General features: G+C 50.2%; 1 protein-coding gene and 1 long non-coding RNA gene across 4 annotated transcripts in view; one reads left to right on the forward strand and one right to left on the reverse strand.

The window, feature by feature from the left end:
* The window catches only part of ZBTB16 (zinc finger and BTB domain containing 16), a 178847-nt gene that overhangs the window by 123685 nt on the left and 36758 nt on the right, over window positions 1-18404 (forward strand). The window lies entirely within an intron of this gene.
* On the reverse strand, window positions 3010-7516 carry LOC123001399 (uncharacterized). Its single transcript, XR_007189599.2, has 3 exons — window positions 6982-7516; window positions 5386-5434; window positions 3010-4711 (listed from the first exon to the last, which is right to left on the reverse strand). It is a non-coding gene; the product is annotated as an uncharacterized LOC123001399 (long non-coding RNA).

Genomic DNA, 18404 nt, shown 5'->3' on the forward strand with positions numbered 1-18404 from the left:
TGAGATCACCTATTTGGTGTTAGAGCCCTGGTTGCTCGGCCTCAGTGCCGTCACCAGTCATCTGTGTCACTGGGGCAGCCTTTCAGTAACTCTGTAAGGTGGGAGGCACCTTCCGTGTCGTAGATGAGGACCCTGCAGGGAGGGACAGTGACTTGCCCAAGTGAATACTGGAGCCAGGAGCATGGCAGCTGGGATGGCCTGGGTCTCACCCTGGCTCTGCCCTTCCTGCCCGCTAGACCAGGGATCTGTCCTTGAAACTCTCTCACTTGGGGTCACCTCGTCTGCTAGAAAAGCGGAGTCATAATTGTACCTGTCTCCATAGCACCGTGTGGTCACGACGATGAAATAAGTTAGTTTATTTGAAGTGCTCTGCAGAGTGTTTGGCTCATAGTAAGCATTTCATCCATAGGAGTAGATGTATTTAAAATATTGATTGACTTCTCACAATGTGCCCCGCACGCTTGTTGCATTTAAGGTATGGTAACGTATGAGTCAGATGGCGCTCCTGCCTCTCATGGAACTGACTCTGATGGGGAGACAGTATAGCAAGAAAGTGTGTAATAGAACGTCAGGTAATAATACGCGCTAGTAGGAAAATGAAGCAGGGTAAGGGGAAGAGAGTGATAGGGAGAAAAGTGGTATTTTAGATTAAATGGCCAGGCCTCTCTGAGAAGGTGATATCTGAGCAGAGTCCTGATGTGAGGGAGTGAGCCTCTCAGAGGGAACAAGCACTTGCAGAAAGCCCTGAGGCTGGGCTGAACTTGACAGGCTCAGGGAACTGCATGAGGAGCCTTGTGGCTGGGGGGTGGGGGGGGGAGGCAGGGAGTGAGGCGCAGAGAGTGGTGGCAGATGAGGTCAAAAATCAGCTGGGTCTCTCAACCCTAGTAAGGAATTTAGATTTTATTCTGCATGTGCTGAAAGTCCATTGGAGGGGGATAAAATTTTTGCAAAGCATATCCCTGATAAGAGACTACAGTTAGAAAACATAACTCTTACAACTCAATAATAAAAATACAAATAACAAAAATACAAATAACCGAAATAAAAAAATGGGCAAAAGATCTGCATAGACATTTCCCCCAAAATAGACAAATAGTCAATGAGCACATGAAAAGATGCTCAACACCACTGGGCCATCATAAGGGAAATACAGATCAAAATGACAAGTCGTTTCTAATGCCCATCGGGATGTGTCTGATGCAAAACACAGGCAGTAAGAGGTGTTGGCGAGGACGTGAAGAAATCAGGGCTGGTGGGAATGTAAAATGGCGCAACCACTTCGGACAGCAGTCTGGCAGTTTCGCAAAAGGGTAAACATAGAGTTACCATATGCGGAGCGATTCTACCCCTAGGGGTCTGCCGAGGGAAATGAAAACATATGTTCTCATGAAAACTTGCACGTGAATTTTTATAGCACCATTATTCATAATAGCCAAAAGGTAGAGATGACCCAGTGCCCGCCCACTGAGGGATGGATAAACAAAACGTCATTTATGCCCAGGATGGAATATTATTTGGCTATAAAATGGGGTGGAGGAGTGATACACTCTGCAACATAGATGAGTCTTAAAAACGTCACGCTCAGTGGAAGGAGCCAATCACAAAAGGCTGCACGTTGTATGATTCCATTTATAGGAAACTTCCAGAATGGGCAGATCTACAGACAGAGAGTAAATTAGTAGGTTCCAGAGGCTGGGGGAATTGAAGGGAAATGGGGAGTGACTCTTGGGGGTGATGAAAATGTTCTAAAATTGATGGTTGCACAACTCTGAATATATTACAAACTGTTGAACTGTATGGTTTAAATGCATGAGTTACATGTTATATGATACATAAATGATATCTCAGTAATATATGCACACCCCCACCCCCACCCACATGCGTGCGCACAAACATGTATAGAGAGAAGGAAATAATAGTCCATTGGCGGGTTTTGAATGGGAGAATGACATGACTCGATTTATGTGTTAAACAGCTCACTCTGGCTCCCGTGTTGGGAATTGACCACGGGAAGTGTGTCAGTAATTGCTGTGTAATGAACCGCTCCGCCAGCAGATTAAAGCAACAGAGTGTTATTATCTCTGACAGTCCTGTGGGTTGACTGGGCTCAGTTGGGTGGTTTTCACTTGAGGTCTCTTATGGGATTGCAGTCAGGCTGTGTGGGGCTGGACATCGAGGACAGCGTCCTCACTCTCCGTGCTTGCCACGCAGTCTCCCTCTGCAGCAGACTGGCCTGAATTTCTTCCGTGACTGCTCAGGGCCCCAAGAGTTCGGAAGCGTAAGCTGCCAGCTCTCTTCTGAGCTAGGCTGGAAACCTATAACATCACTTCTGCCATGTTTTATTGGTCAGAGCAGGCACAGGTCAGCCCCAGACTCGGGGTGGAAGGCCAAGGGGTCGTGACAGACACATACAGAGTGGCATATGACGGTCATCTTGGAGACAGGCTGCCAAGCTACCGTAAGGGGCTAGCATGGAAGAGGGAAGACACGTCAGTTGCTGCTGCTGCTGCCATCATTATGTCAGAGGCATTTCCATGTCCCGTGACCTCCCACGATCTGCCTTTCCCAAGTGGGAAATGTGGTACCGTGGGCCTCGGTCTGGGCAGCTGGAGGAGCGCTTTCGAGGTGAGCGAGGCCCTGGCTTGGTTACAGAGAAGGTGACTTGGCCAAGTGGTTTTGCCCAGGTTCTGGAGCTAGTTATCTTGAAAGCTAGGCATGACCCAGGTGTCCCCAGGTCCCAGCCAGATTCTTATTGAATCCCTCCCCGAGAATTCCGATCCGGGGCCTGTGGAGGCTGAGCGGTGAGCCGCTTGAGCTGTCCGTGCTGGTTAAACCTGCCGCGGCAGGAAGCAGGCCACCTCCCAGCCAGGATCCGAGGCGGAGGCTGAGTCCGTGACAGGTGAGCAGGAGGGGAGGCTGTTTGCGACCAGACCCTGTGCACTTAGTGAGCACCTTCTGTGTGCCTGGCACCACCCCCCGGAGATACAGCAGTGATCAATGCAGACATACTTTCTGGTTTTTTTTCAAACAACTTTATTGAGATAGAATTCACATACCATGCAGTTCACCAGTTAAAAGTATACAATTTGAGGATTTGTCATATATTACAGTATTTTTTTAAGCATGCAATTCAGTGACATTAATGAGATTTCAGCCTGTTTTTAGAATCTGGGTTGATTCAGCTTTGAAAGTTGGGAACTGTCTTCGGACCAGTGCTTGTCTAGGATTTATTTATTAAGTCAGTAAGACTTTGAAAGTGGCCAACGCTGTCCAGAAGAGGCTGTTTGACTAGTGGTTGGAAAGAGCCTGGAGTTTGAGTTAGAAGCCTGAGATGGGGCTCTGACTCCACACTCTGGTAGGATGATGGCCTTGACTTGTCACTTGTCCTTTCTACCCTGAAGGTCTCCTCACCTGCAAAAGAACTCCAGTGCCATCCTTCCTAGGGCAGAGGCGGGCCCAGCCCGTCCGACCTCACTTTGGCTTCATCTCAGGTTGAGTCAGTGGAGTTCTTGAAATGGGTGAGAAATGGAGAAAATGAATCCAAATTAGGGATGAGAGGTGAAGGTGGATGCTTTAAGGAAGGGCCCCTCCCTGCCTGGGCATGCGCTGTGGGCAAGCTCCCCCAGTGGTCACGGGCACTGGGCCACTCCTAGTGCAGGCTGGGCTGGGCTGGGGCGAAGGACAGACGCACAGCAGCCTTATCCTTCGGCAGTGGCTCTTCCTGACACATGGCAGAGCTTGTTTATAGCACTGTTGCCTGCAGAACCCAGGCAGTTCCCCAGACTCCTCTAATAATCAGAGAAAGAATACAACTGGAAATCCATTTGCCATCTCTGTTCTAGGAAGGGGGGCCATGAAGAAGGGAGCGGCCTAATTATAAGGAATGCTGACAGTAATGCTGAAGTTATTGGGCTGGGAAGAGACAGGTGGAGCACCAGGTACTGTTGGAGTCAACAGGAGACCAGGGAGTTCTCCAAAGAGGAAAAGGAGCAGAGACCCTGGGGAAAGGGAAAGTCACGGTCATGCTGCTCTGTATTTCTGACACCTTAGTGGATAAAACACATTTCTCTGTTATGCCCATTTAATAGATGAGAAAACGGAGGCCTAGAAGCCACCCACTAGGACGTGGAGAGCTGGCCCTTGAACTCCAACTTCAGCGCTCTTCCCACTGCCCCCTACCTGCCTCCAGAGTGACTTACTGTGTCCACAGGTGTGTGGTTGAACGACTGGGGAGAACTTGTTCAGAGATCATTTTGCTCAGGGCCCTGTCTGGGCAGGGCTCTTTTGGATCCCTGTGATCCATTTAACTAAGAATCCTCAACACCCTAATACCTGCATCCCCCTCCTGGGACAAGATCTAACCTGCCCGGAATGAATTGGGTTTGAGAGTTCCATGACCAAAGCCGCCATGTTGGGGACTCACAGCTAACCTGCGGCGTTGCGTTAGATGGGTGATTATGGCGTCTTCTAGGTGTTTTCGAAACCAAAAGCTGAATTTTGTAGAAAGTAGTTCTCATTTCATTTAGCCAAATGAAAGGCATCTTCATGTTTCACCCTTTTGACTCCGCTTCACCTGGATTTCTGTTGTGGGGTGTGTGTGACTTCTCCTACGGCCCCTTCCCCCGAGGTCTTAGTGGGCTCCGGCTGGCGCTCTGGGAGGCCATGCTTGTGGTTGGGCTGGGCCCGGGCTTTGTTGTCATATCTCAGCTTTCTGTTTTGGTACAGCGAGATAAACAGAGATCACTTTACACCTTTTATATTATGACAAATACATATTGCAAAACACTGCTGCTTCCAAACTGTTGGGTTGCAGAGCAGCGAGGAATTAACAGCTACGCAGCTCCCCGACATGCTTGTACTGCATTGACACATCAGATTTCTTTAACTGTTCAGTAAAATAAAGAGTGAGAAAACACGCATACACACGCACGTACACACATACACACCCAGCGTACCACGTAGATTCTATATCGGGCATGTCTTAAATTAGTAAGTAGTTCTTTAAGTCCAGATAAACTGATAAATACCATTAATGGCTTAATTTATACTCTGGGTTTGAAATTTGACACATGGACACTATCTTGGCTAGGGAAACACAAGTGGTTTTGTGCCAGAGGTTTTAATGACCGATCAGTAATATAAATTGCTGCATCACTGAACAGAAATAGCTTCTCCATGTCATTTGATCTGGAAACTTCTCCGGCCAGGCAGCAGTTAATAAATTTAAAAATAATTACCCTCTTTATTCAAAGTCAAACTAATTAGGAGTGGGTTTTACAAATCATAATGTTGTTCAAGCCACTGTACATCCCCGTTTGGGACCTGAACAGGCCTGGGGGCAACAGACAGGATCGGGTGGCGTTAATTAGAGGGCAGGGGAGCTACCTTGGCTCTGAGCTGCAGGCGAGGGTGTCGAGACGGTCTTGAGCGTGCCCTGTGTGGGAAGGAAGAGATCTCAGTGAGGGGCCTTGCGGGGAACTTTCAGCCTTTTCATTCATATATAGGGACATCAGAGCAGCTCCTGCTTGTGCCCAGAACATGGGGAAGACAGGGCCAGTGCAGGTCTGCATGGGTCAGGCCAGAGAGACTACGAGGGCCCAAGGGGTAGGAAGGGTGGCTGAGTGCATGTCTGCTTGGGGAGGACAGACCTGCCCAAAGACAGGGGGATGGGAAGGAGGCTCTCTAGAGGGCTTTACCCACTGGGCAAGTTTGGGCTCTGCGAGGGTGGCTCAGGTTTGCCTTACAGGCTTCAGGGAAGGTGCCCCTTCAGGGTCTGAAGTCAGAGTGTGAAGTTTGGGGGTGTTCTGTGCATAGTGCCCCCCAGAACATGGGGTCTGGTATCAGACTGTATAGATTCCAATCCTAGTTTTATGATCTGGGGCATGTTGCTTAACTTCTATAAGCTTCGGTTTCCTCCTTCATAATATGAGGGTAATGATGGTGTCTATTGTATAAGGGGTATTGTGAGGATTTAATTTGATAATCTGTGTAAAGCACTCAGCCTAGGCCTTGCATAGGTATTTCACCCTCCAGAAGCACCAGGAGCATGCCTGGCCACATTTTAGAGGAGTCCTCATCGGTTGGTACCCTCGAAGGCTCAAGGATCTTGAGTCTCCAGCTGGTATCTTGGCCCATGTCTGCTGCCATCGGGGGCCTGGGAATTCTGGGTCCCTGCCTTCTTCAAGTAAGACTTTGTGTCTGTTATCCCACCTGAGGGCCTCCTAGTGTCCTGGTGAGGAAAAGAGGCAGACACACGTGGCTAAAGCCATTGCCAGGTTTCAGAATTCTGGGGCTAGGAAGTGTAGGGGTCATCTTGGAGGCCCAGGACACTAGGTTGAACTAGATCCTCTAGACTTGTCCTGAAGACATTCAGCTGTCCCCTCCAGACCCCCACCTGCCCCACCGGGTTAGTGACTTGACTTAGACTATGCAGCTGCTTGGTCCCATCATTTCTTCATTCACTTATTTCCTAAGTTTTAAAGTGCCTACTATGTGCAAGGGCTTTGGGGACCCAGTATGTCATGCTGAACAAAATCTGGTCCCTGCTTTCCTGAAGATGACAGTGTTGTGAACTCAATGAACCAAGGGAGTCTACTTGCCTCGAGTATAGATAATACAATAGCTGTACTCTATTGGACACTTTGGAGTTCTAATTTTATTCAAGTCTTGGCTACAGTCCTAACACAGACCATTCTTCCTCCCTATTCTTTGCTGGAGAAAACTTCAACCCAGAAAGATTGAGGAAGGCCAGTCTGGGGGACAGCTAGCTTGGATGCCTGGCCTTCTGCACCCCAGAGCCCATGTTTTAATGCTGTCTTCCCTCCCCAGTAGGGACTGGACCTTGAAGCTTATGTGCAGAGCAGGGGTCAACTCTGCCTGTTGAACAGCCTGTGAAATCAGGGGTTAGTAGCCTGTATTTGAAAAAGGGGGTCAGTCGAGAACAAACAAGCCAAACTAGAATTAGAACCCATGAGTCCTTACTTCCATTCCAAGCTTCTCTCGACTCTGACTACAAAATAAGGGCTTTCTTTTCCTGGCCTAGAAAAAGTTGCTTCATTTCCACATTCCTGTGTCCCAGAAGAAGCCACTCAGGCAGATGCAAATGGTGACGTGCTGGTCCCCCTCCTCTTGGGGTTGGCTGCCAGGGGGTCGGTCCTGTGGTCCAGAAGCAGCTCACACACTGGTGGCCAAGGGCAGCCGTGCTGTGGGATCTGCTATCCAGAGAAAGCGGAGAGCAGGCGCTGGAGAGAGTCCTGCCCCGGAGTGTGAAGGAGGTTAGGGGGCATCTTGCTGGAGCTCTGGAAGAAGGAAGCAGTGAGGACACATGCAAATGCATGCAGAGGACACACGCACGCACGTGCATGCACACACTCTGCAGCGGGTGACTGTCCCCTCCCTCCTGAAGGAGCACAGCTTCACCCCCACCTTGGTGTTGTAAGCTGCCTGCTTCCACTGGCCCCTGTCTCATCCCTGATAGGTTAATGATGCTTGGGGAAAGCTGCAGGGACAGTCTCTGGCTCTGAACTTGAGAACAGAAAATGAAGTCCTTATTTGGAGGACATTCTGTGGGGGGTGAGCATGGGAGGGGGGGCAAGGAGGTGCAGGCGGGGGAGCAGCCACATTCCGTCCCTCAGGATGGCTGCCCGCCTTGCCCCTCTCCTACCCCAGATCTGGCACAGGGGCGGTGCTGGGCACTGAGGAGCCTCGTCAGGGGTGCTGGCCCCTGTCCTAGGGCAGTAGGAAAACCAGCAACTGCTCCGGCCCCTCCTCCTGGGGGCAGCTGCCAGGTGCCGGCCCGGAGGCCCGGATAATGACAAACAGCTTAATCTACCTAAAACCTTACGGGGACAAAAAAGGCAGAGCGAGCCTCAAACCCCTGCCCAAGCTGGAGGGCACAGGGGAGGACAGGTTGTCAGAGGAACACGTGGATTCCATGCAAGCTGGCATGACCTCCCCATTGAAAACATAATAGCATTTGACTTTTATAAATATCAGGGGTGATTTGTATAGCATTTCACACAGCGTGCCAAGGAATTGAACATGAGAAAGCCCAAGCTCGGGAACGGCCAGGGAACGTCATGGGCACTTCGGGAGGGAGAGTCATATGCTGCTGTTCATACAGTCAGTGCATCAGCATAGACTTACTCTTGACCTCATTTCATGCTGTTACTATAAAGGCATGTTTGATGCCTAATATAGAGCTTTATTTTCCAAGCACAGGGCTCTCGGCTTTGTCGGAGCTGCTCACTGTGGAGTAGGGAAGGACAACTCAGCTGTCACCTGCTGGCCCAGACAAGCCATCCTTTACCCTAGTGGCTCTTGGGCCCCTCTGGGCACCTTCTGGAGGGGCCCCCAGTGCTTTTCTTAAAAATTAAGAAACTTTATTTTTTAGAGCAATTTCAGGTTTACAGCAAAATTGAGTGGAAAGTACAGAGAGTTCCCATGACACTCCCTGCCCCTGCACACGCACGGCCTCCCCCACTATCACGTCCCCAGCCAGAGTGAGACCTTTGTTGTTACCCGTGATCCTGCGCTGACAACACCGAAAGCACCCAGAGTCTTCAGTGTGCATTATGGTTCGCTCTGGGTGCCGTGTGTCCTGTGGGTTTGGACAAATGTGTGATAAGCTGTGCCTTCCAGAGCTGCCCCCCAAATCTCCATGCTCTGCCGGGTGGTCACTGTGATGCCTTTTATGTGATTATTGCTGCGTTGAATGGCACTTTAAGGGGACTGGTGGTGCTTGGGTGTCTTTAGGGCTGGAGAAGGAAAGTTCACCCAAGGCCGATCTGGGTTGGAAAAGGTTGAAGCTCATTTGCTCAGTAGACGCCTTGAGTATCTGCTTTGTGCCAGACATTTGTGCTGGGCCCTGGGACAGGGATACAGCAGTGAGTGGGACTCACAGGGTCCCTGCATTCCCCAGCCTCCCCTCGTCACAGGGATGCTAGTGGCCATCGTTGTGTCAGGGGTAGCGTGGTGTATGGAAGCGACACTGAGTTACGAGAGGAGAACAGAGTTCTTAGCTGGGCTCTGTCACAGGCTTGCTTTGTGACATGGAACGAATTAGTTTGTTTCTCTTCCCCTCTCAAATATTGGGTGTGTGAATTGGGCAAGAAAAATGGCGGTTCTGGGGGTTCTGTGGTTCCAAGCACAGCCTAAGATTCTGGTCTCGTACTGATAGTCTACACTTTTCTCAACCTTAATTTTCATGTTTGTAAACTATGATGAAATAATATGTGGTTATTGTAAGGAGCGCCTGTAAGGGGCTCAGTGCCGTGCCTGGGATGGACAGCACGCCTTCAGGGGTGGCTTCTCGTGATTGGCTGTTTTTAGATGTCTACGGGTTCTGTCCCTCACCAGAAGACACGTATGTCTTTCACTTTATTTAGAAGCTTATTCAATAAAATTTCAGTGAATGCTGTGTCTGAAGAAGGGATTAAAGATGAAGCTCTTTCGCCTCTTAAAAATTATCCCAGGGCGCCTGGGTGGCTCAGCCGTTGGGCGTCTGCCTTCGGCCCAGGGTGTGATCCTGGGGTCCTGGGATCGAGCCCCACATCCGCTGGGAGCCTGCTTCTTCCTCTCCCACTCCCCCTGCTTGTGTTCCCTCTCTCGCTGGCTGTCTCTCTCTCTTTAAAATCTTTAAAAAAAAGATTATCCTAGAAATTTGAGGGGAACAAGAGGACTTGGTGTTTGAGGGCTGTGGCTCAGAGCTGGGGCCTCGCCAGCACGGCCACTTGTCGGTGGTGACATAACCTGGCAGGCCACCCCCCAGCGGCCCATATAGGCAGGGGTTTAAATAGTACGTCCCGTTCAGTAGGAGAGCTGAGATTCGAGTCAGGGGGCCCCGGTGGTGAGTCTGATGGGCTTCTGGGACCCCCATCGTCCTGCTGTTCAGAGCTGCTCCTTCTCTCTAATGTTGTCCTCACACAAGGCACGACGGTCAGCCTCAGCCCCCTACTCAGACCCTGGACCCCTCCCCTCTCTTCCTTTCCGTTCTTCACCCCACGTGTTTCTCCTTTATCCCTCTGACTCGCTTCCAGCTCCCACCCTTTCGCCTCTGCTCTCCCGTCTCCCTCAAGACACCACCGCTGCCTGATGACAGAAAGGAGTTAATAAAAACCAATGTGTAACTGAAACTTGAAAAGCCATAAATCGCCTAGTTTTTTCTAAGATGTTGGTAGCATTTTGATTTAATAGTTGGACAAACACAAGGGCCTATTTTATTCAGAGTTTACAGGCCTCAAGGCTGTTATTCCTCCAAATTTAATAGCATTGAAATTGCAGGGTTTGCTATAATTTGCCTATCGCTTTCTGCTCCACCATTGATGTTTATTGTCAGCGGGATGGGATCTCAATCCGACTCACTTAGATAACATGTCTGTTAAACATTTAGATAATTGTACCATCATTAACTTGTCACATTATTTTAGAGATTCAAAACAGAAGCAGGGTAAGTAGAGGTAGTGGAGGTGGGGGAGGAGGAGGAAGGGAAAAGCTCCCCTGAGTTCAGTGACCGGGAGAGGAGGGTTGACTTCACACCCCTGACATTTCAGCAGAGGTTCTAAGTTAAGGAGGCCTGTCCCGCAGGGCCCTGTGGAACGTTGCTCCCTGCTGTGGCGGGGGGCCGCTCTCCCGGGCCGGCCAGCCCCTGGGGCGGTGCGGCAGAGGCTCAGAAACCCACAGTGGTCGTTTCGGTCCCGGCTTTGGCCTTCATGCACTGAAGATCAATTTTTTAGCCTCCCTTAGGGTTGCTGATTACAACATTATATGTAATTACAAAGCAATGAGAACAACCTAAATGTCCAAAGGTAAGGAATCTGTTAATTACAGTACCTGACGTGGAAAGATGTCCATGACGTTTTGTGCGATAGAAGCTGGTTAGAGAAAACAGGTCGTAGAGTGTGGTACCATTTGCTACAAAACACAGAAGCTGTCCCGGAAGATTCTAGAAGGCTTTCTAACTACTAACGATGAGTATCTTTAGAGAACGGGATTACAGAGCAAAGAAGGTTTTACTTTCTGTTTTATCTATTTCTGAATAATAATAATTATTTATAAGCGTGTATCATTTAAAAAATTTAAAAACAAAGGCCACATTGTAAGAAAAATAGCACCTTTAAAAAGGGCTTTTTTTTTTTCTTTTTAGAGAGGGGTAGAGAGAGAGAGAGAGAGAGAAGTGGGGGAGGGGCAGAGGGAGAGGTAGAGATAGAGTCCCAGGCAGACTCCCTGTTGAGCATAGAGCCTGACTCGGAGCTCGATCCCAGGACCCTGAGATCGTGACCGGAGCTGAAACCAAGTGTCAGACGCTTAACCAACCTCCCAAGAAGGAGGACTTCCTAAAAGAAAAGGCTACACGTTTAAGTAATTGGGTTTTAAGAGAGATCCAGGACCTAAGTGTCTCAGCTACACAGACAAGAGCCTCAGTGTCCCATGTTAAGTCACAACTGCTGTCCCTGTTCACCAAAGGAAGCACGTAGCGAGAGAGATTTCCATTATACCTAAGTAAGGACTGAAGTCACACCCAGAAGGGTGACTGAGGCCAGGGATAAACGGGAGATTCTGGGAGCCGTGAGATGTCACCGGTAGGGGGGCATGAGCTTGGCATCTACAACAACCCCCCAGAAATTTGGCAGTGCATGCCCCCGTCCGTCAGGGGGGACTGTGGTTCTGTCTGTCCGGCTGGCTTTGGAGCCCATGTGATACCCTGCATCCCCGGGGCCTGCTCTGTGACTTGGGCAGGAGAACTCACTATTACCTCTCCCGGTTTGTGCATGCCCAGGACACAATGGAAAAGGGGGAAAACGTGCAAGTCAGAAAACAAGGGTTACTGTTTTCCTGATCATACTGTAAATAATGCAGGTATTTGGGGGGGGAGGGACAAACAATGTAAATATTTTATAGACTGTAGGCTAAATAATATATATATTTAGAAAAGCAGCGTAAATATTTCATATGCTGCAGCACAGATTTCTGCCGAGGGCGGGGGTGAAGTGGGCTGGGGAGGCCTGTAGGGAAGGAGGGGACCACGGCGCCCATGGTGGAGACACCGAGGACTTAGAGTCAGAGCGTGCATGTAAGGGTGGGCAGCCACGGGGATGGGCAGCTGGCAGATCCTGGGAGCCCAAGTAGCTGGAAACCTCAGGTTTTTTGAAACCATCCTTTAAATATCCTGTACTCTCTGTCTTTTCTTTTCTTTCTCTTCTTTTTTCTCTTTTAATGTGGGAGGGAGACAAATGACAACCTCATAACATGAGTTTATTTCAAAAAGCAACTTCCAACCCAAGAGAATTGAATATCCACACAAAGACTCAGACGTGGGGGTTCCCAGCAGCACGATTCACAGTAGCCAAAAACTAGAGGTGACCCAGGCCTGTCCCGCCACTGACGAGCAGACAGTGCCGTGGAGTATTACTCGGCCGTAAAAAGGAGCGGCATGCTGAGCTCATGCTGTCACATGCACGCGTGTGGACACCAGCGTGAGAGAAGCAGGCACCAAGGCTGCGTGCTGTGGGATTCCGTTGACGGGAAGTGTTCAGAGCAGATAAGTCTTAGAGGCAGAGCGGAGTGGTAGTTGCCGGCAGCTGGCGGGAGAGCAGGGAATGCCACCCAATGCATATGGAGTTTCTTTTTAGGCCGAGGAAACTGGGAATTGAGAGTGCTGGAGATGACTGTACAGCTTTGTGAGTCCATTCAAAACCATCAAGTCGTGTGTTTTAAAAGGTAGTACTCCTCTAGGGTTCGTGAATTACATGTCGGCTAAAACCAAAAGCAGCTCCAGGGGATGTGGTTGGTTTGTGTGGGCTCGGCCCGCTCCCCTCTGCCTGCCGCACCACCGGCCTTCCGAGACAGGTAGCAGGTTCAAGACCAGAGGGACAGTTCGGACACTCATGCTGTTCACAGAAGGCACCAGAGGGCTCCGGCCCTCCTGGGCTCAGAGGGGCCTCCCTCTGCTCTCCACTCTTCCATTTTCCGAATTGGGAAATGGGAAAGGTAGGAGGAAAGAATCAGGTCCAGACCCTCTGTGGGGGAAAGATGTGGCCCTGACATTCTCCATCAGGGAGTCTGGGGAGTTGCCTTCTGGGTAGATCCCAAGAAGAAAAGCTGGTCCTTCCCTTGCCAGGAAGGTGTCACTCTTGCCAAAGGCAGCGTGATCGGCATGGACCCAGGGAACCTGTGTTAAGAAAAGAACCCTTCAAGTAATACATGCTCAGTGTGGGGAAATTAGAAAATACACCACCTTTTTGTTTTAAACAAACGTGGAGCGATTGTATGCAACGCATGGTGTTTCATAATCTGTAACGGGCACTCCAGCAGACCTGTATCTTCATAATCATTTTAATGGTTTCCTGATACTCTCCCCACACCCATTCATGTCTCCTGTTAGCCCTGATGGGCCTTACTTGTGCACCGGGGTGCACTTTCGCCTTCCATGCTTTGGTCGGGGCACCGGACCCCCTAACTGAAGGACCTTCTGGGAACCGCAGGCAGAAGTGACTAACAGAGATATGGCGCATTATCACCTTTTACCTATCGCTCCTTCTGTCAACAAGATAAACGGGGCTGGCCGGGCCGTTTTGCAGCAGCTGTTTACTTGGCCATTCCAGGCAAGCTTGAGATGCTGGGAACACATCCAGTCCTCACATTTGATCTTCTTAAAAGCTGTTTCCCTTTGGTTTTCTCCAGCCTTGCGAATGGCCACTCGCCCTGGGCAGGATCTGGGCAGGTAATTTACCTCCTCTACTAACTTAATGAATGGCCCCGCCCGGGGCCTGGGCAGACCAAAGAAAATATAGGCATCGATTTATTTGCCAAGTTAAAACCCAGAGTTAAGTAGCAAGTTAAGCATCTCCATATGTTAAGTGTCCCAGGGCCAACTAGGGGGAAGATATCCTACAGGAGAAGGGCCCCAGACAGGTATTAGGAAAAAAGGCTTTTCTTTTGGAATTTCCTTCTGTGAACATTAGGGAAGGTTACTTAGCAGTGGGATTGCAGGTTTGGGTCAGACAAAATGTTCCCTGCCCCCACTAGGAAAAGATCCATTACAGATTGGAAATGACTTTGTCTCTAAGTGCCCATTGTCAGATGGGATACACATTCCCCTCAACCAAACAAATATAAAATGCTTCCAGCCTCTGCTTCGGATTTTCTATTACTGTTTCACAGGACTCCAGAGAGTTTTAAGATAGCAATTTGATTAAGCTTATGGGGAAGATCCCATCAGATAACATTCTTTTTCTGCAGGTAGAGATAATGTGTTCAAGTATTAAGTATGTTTTAAAGGTAATTATCTTTTCCATATTCATTTTAGTTACAGGAATTGAAAAGGGGGAGACTTTGCATCTGAAAGCTGCCCCCTGGGCCCTGGAGTCCCTCTGACTTCTCTCCTCTGGGAAACACTCTTGAGGTTTTTGACAAATGAATGAGTACCAAGTGTTTTTCTATTCTGAAATGCTTCGGGATCCCTGTCTCCAGAGAGGTGGTCCGGAAGGCGGGGTCTTGGCCGCTGCCCTCGTCAGGCTGCTTCACTCGGATTCCCATTCTAGAAGGCTTCTGGGCTCCCCATCTTTTGTTCCTGGATGCCAGGAGGAGGCCTGGCTTCTACTCAGAAAGAGGACTTGCCTCATTCAGTGGTGAGCCCTAGTGCCCCATCCCCCATCTTGTCGAAGCAGAGCCTGCGATTACCACTGCCATGTACTAGGCCCTGTGTTGGGATGTGTTCATATCAGGAGAGGCTAATTCGAGGGCTGGGATTCTAACCTTTGTCGACTCCCAGACTTTAGGACCTAGAGCAAGAAGCATTGTGGAGGATGGTCCTGAGCCTCAGGGAGGTTCTGTGATTTGCCTGGGATCACACAGCAAGTTAGACACACTGTGGGAATCCAGGTTGGGGACCACTCTTCCTGTCCCCCAGGGAATGCCCAACTCTGTCATCTCCAAAAAGTAATACTCTTCCCCCTTATCCGTAAATCTCCCGGTAGGAGATTCTGTCCCACGTGGCCCTCCTTGGCAGTCTGCACTCAGGGTCTACCTGGCAGGCTTCCGGGCCCTGTGTGGGCCTGATGCTCTGGAATTCCTCAGACCTTATTCTGCCCGCTGCTGTGCTGTTCTTGCACTCTGAATTCTGGCAAAATAAAAAAATCAGACCCAAATCCTGCCTTCAGAAAGCTAACGGTTGCTAGGGAGGAAAACAGACCTATCTAAAGAGATGCTAACAGTACGAGGCCGTTGAACATGATCCATGCTGTGGGGGTTCAGGCGTGGTGTTTCGAGCGTCTTGCGTTCCTTTGCCCGCCTGCAGCCCTGCGCTGCGGCCAGAAACCCATTCCTCCCACACACGGTGTTTCTCAGAGTTACGTCTCCGCCTGATTGTCAGAGAACACTCGGTCAGATAGGGTGCCGTGTGTTGGTCCGGAGGCGACAGACTCTGGGAAAGGACCCCAGTTGGTGGCGTGCAGTGCCTCATTGTCTCCTAACGAGGGGGCAGTGGAGGGGTGGACGCCGAGTTGGAGGGCCCAGGCCGGGTTCGGTGCTTGGCCTGACACACTCTATCCTAGGTAAGCGTGCTCTCACATCTAAAATGCACACCGATGTTCCCTCCCCCAGCGTATCCCGAAAGATCCTCACTGTCTTACCCCACCTACACATGAAAATCCTTTGGAGGAGCTTTAAAAAAAAATATACCAAGCAAGGGCTCAAACCCCAAATCCTCAATCTTCCAAATCTTCCCCGCACTCCCACATGCTCATGTCCTTGTCCACCTGGCATATTTCTTCTCTGCTCCCTTGTGTCTGGTACAGACTGGATATTTGTGTCCCCCACCCCCCCAAGTCGTGTGTTGAAGCCCTCAGCTCCAGGGTGGTGGTACTTGGAGCTGGGGCCTTTGGGCAGGTTTGGGGGAGCCCTCATGATGGGATTAGTGTTCTCCCGGGAAGAGGAAGAGGCTAGAGCTCCCTGTCTCGGCACCACGTGCGGACACAGCTAGAGGAGGCTGTCTGCAAGCCAGGAAGAGGGCCTCACCGAGAACCCGGCTGCGCTGTCACCCTGATCTCAGACTTTCAGCCTCCAGAACTGTGAGAATAAATGTCTGTTGTTTAAGCCCCCCGGTTATGGAATTTGGCTATGGCAGCCCCAGCAGCCTTCGATGGCACCCTTCTCTGTCCCACTGTTGCCCCAACTAAGCAGGGGAAGGGATTTTCCTCCCTTCGGTCTTCCGTACAGTGGGCACACCCCACTCGCAGTGCTTGGCCATGTGGCTACTCCACAAGTAGAGGTGATGTCCGAGCCATCGCTGGGTCCCTGGGCCTGGGTACCATGTACTCACAGGGTAAATATTTGTAAGGCGATTAACTGAAAGCAGCAAGGATGGTTTCTGGTTAGAAGCAGGAAAGGCAAATCTGTTCTTGTCTGAAGTCAGAGTTTTTTACTCTTCAGTTCCCAGCTGTATGTCCTGTGAGAAGTCGCTCAACCTTTGCAAGTCTCAGATTCCTTGTCTGAAAAATTAGAGCACTATACTTGCTCTCTGTACCTCAAAGAGGAATGTGAGGACCAGAATGATCTTTTGGAAGATATTAGTCATCTTTGTAAGGCGTAAAGCAGTTTATATTTCGGGCGTTGGTATAATGGTGACATCTCTCAATACACTTGGGGCTTTGGCTTCAGGGCACCCTGCAGGGTACCTCTCAGGTGCCCCACGCTGTGCCTTCCGTACCGCCTCCTGTTCCAGCTTTTCCACACGCTTTTCTCTCCTTGGCTTCTTCCATTGTACCTGCCGTGCCGTGCCCTGCACCTGTGGTGAGTGCTGTGTGAAAGCGACTCAACTACTATAACATATTTTGGATCATAGAGAAAATCATGAGGGACGCAGCCTGGTCCATTCAGTAATTAAGGATTCCGGGTTACATGGTGGGCAGAAATGAGGAACGGTATCCTAGGATTTTTGACGGAGTCTGATCTAAGTGGGTCAGTCAGTGAGATAGATCCCATGTACAATCCCTTCCAGATCCATGATCTCTATCGTGGAGAGAGTTTCAGAAGGAGGAGAGTCCCTGAACTCTCATCCCTTCGTCATTCATCAGGTGTGATTTGAACACCAGCCACGGTCATAGGTGCCAGCATCCGAAGATCGCGTGCCTTGCCTGCCCTCGGGGAGCTTGCAGAACCCAACAGGGCCGTGACAGAGGCGTGCCCTTGCCATATGCAAGAGCGGCAGGTGCCAGCCCAGATGGGAGCCATGGGCAGAGATGGCTTGGAGGCAGGAAGAGAGCTCAAACTGAATTTTCTTCTCACTCTCGTCTCTCCTGCTCTAGGGTAAACTTAGTTTGTGGGGACGGCGAATGATTCGCTCAACGTGTTTTGCAGAATAAACCTTTGTGTGTATGCATGTGTATGTGGGCTGCTGCTAATCCCCTTCTTTTCTTGGTCTCCTGTTTCTGAGACTGGTGGCGTCTGGGATTTGCAGAGAGAGGAAGGATAGAAAAGGGCAAGACAGGAGACCCCCGTGCCTGGATTCAGAGCCTCTGCATTCCGGAGACCCCCCAGAGGCCCCTCTCCCTGGACCCTTCAGCTCGAGAAAGCCATTGTGCTCTGTCCTGGCCTCTGACCCCGAGGCTCTGGGAAGCAGCAGGTTGTTGACTCTTGGACAATCATTTCTTGCAAGGCGACTGCCTCCCTTGGGAGCTCCCCTCTCTGCCTTGGGGTGGTGACTGTTCCCCCAGCCAGGAAGGGGGGTGGTGAAGGAGGAGGGAAATCAGCTCTCCTGTCAGAGTGAGAGGCAAGGAGAGGGCTCCTGGATTGAAGCCCCCCACCCCAGGTCCCCGGTGGTCGGCTCCACGGTTCGCTCGTCTCTCACCTGCCAGCTCAGAGGCACCCCCTCCCCAGGGCTGAGCTTCGGGAAAATGAATCCAGGAGACCTGTTTCTGGGCTTCTGCCCTTTTGTTGTGGGTCTCCTATTTGTCAGGGAGACCCCTGTGTCTTCATGGAGGATACCTACATCTGTCCATCTCCTGCAGTCACAGGAACAAAGAATATTTCTAGTGCTGGTACTGCCACTTACTAGGAGCAAGACTTTGGGCAAGTCACTTACCCTTTTAGAAGTTAATTTTCCTCATTGGTAGAATGGGGCCAAAAAACCCCACATACCTAATGGGCCTTCTGTGAAGTCACGTGGAAGAAGACATTTGTAAGCACTTTGCACTCCGTGAAGCAAGTATATGGCTTGGCAATTATGGTTCCTCTTATAGCCAAGGCTGGCGTTTTATCTGTGTGATTCTTAGAGTTTCTGAGTGTGAGGCTCCCAAGCATTTTCTCTTCCTTTCTCCTTTCTAGAGCATTTCAAGAAGCATTTTCAGAAGGGGGTGGAGTGGGACAGAGGGACTCTTAAAATTTGTAAGTGCCACTTTGCATTCCTT

Source organism: Ursus arctos, unplaced genomic scaffold (genome assembly GCF_023065955.2).
Source record: "Ursus arctos isolate Adak ecotype North America unplaced genomic scaffold, UrsArc2.0 scaffold_22, whole genome shotgun sequence".
Taxonomy (NCBI): domain Eukaryota; kingdom Metazoa; phylum Chordata; class Mammalia; order Carnivora; family Ursidae; genus Ursus; species Ursus arctos.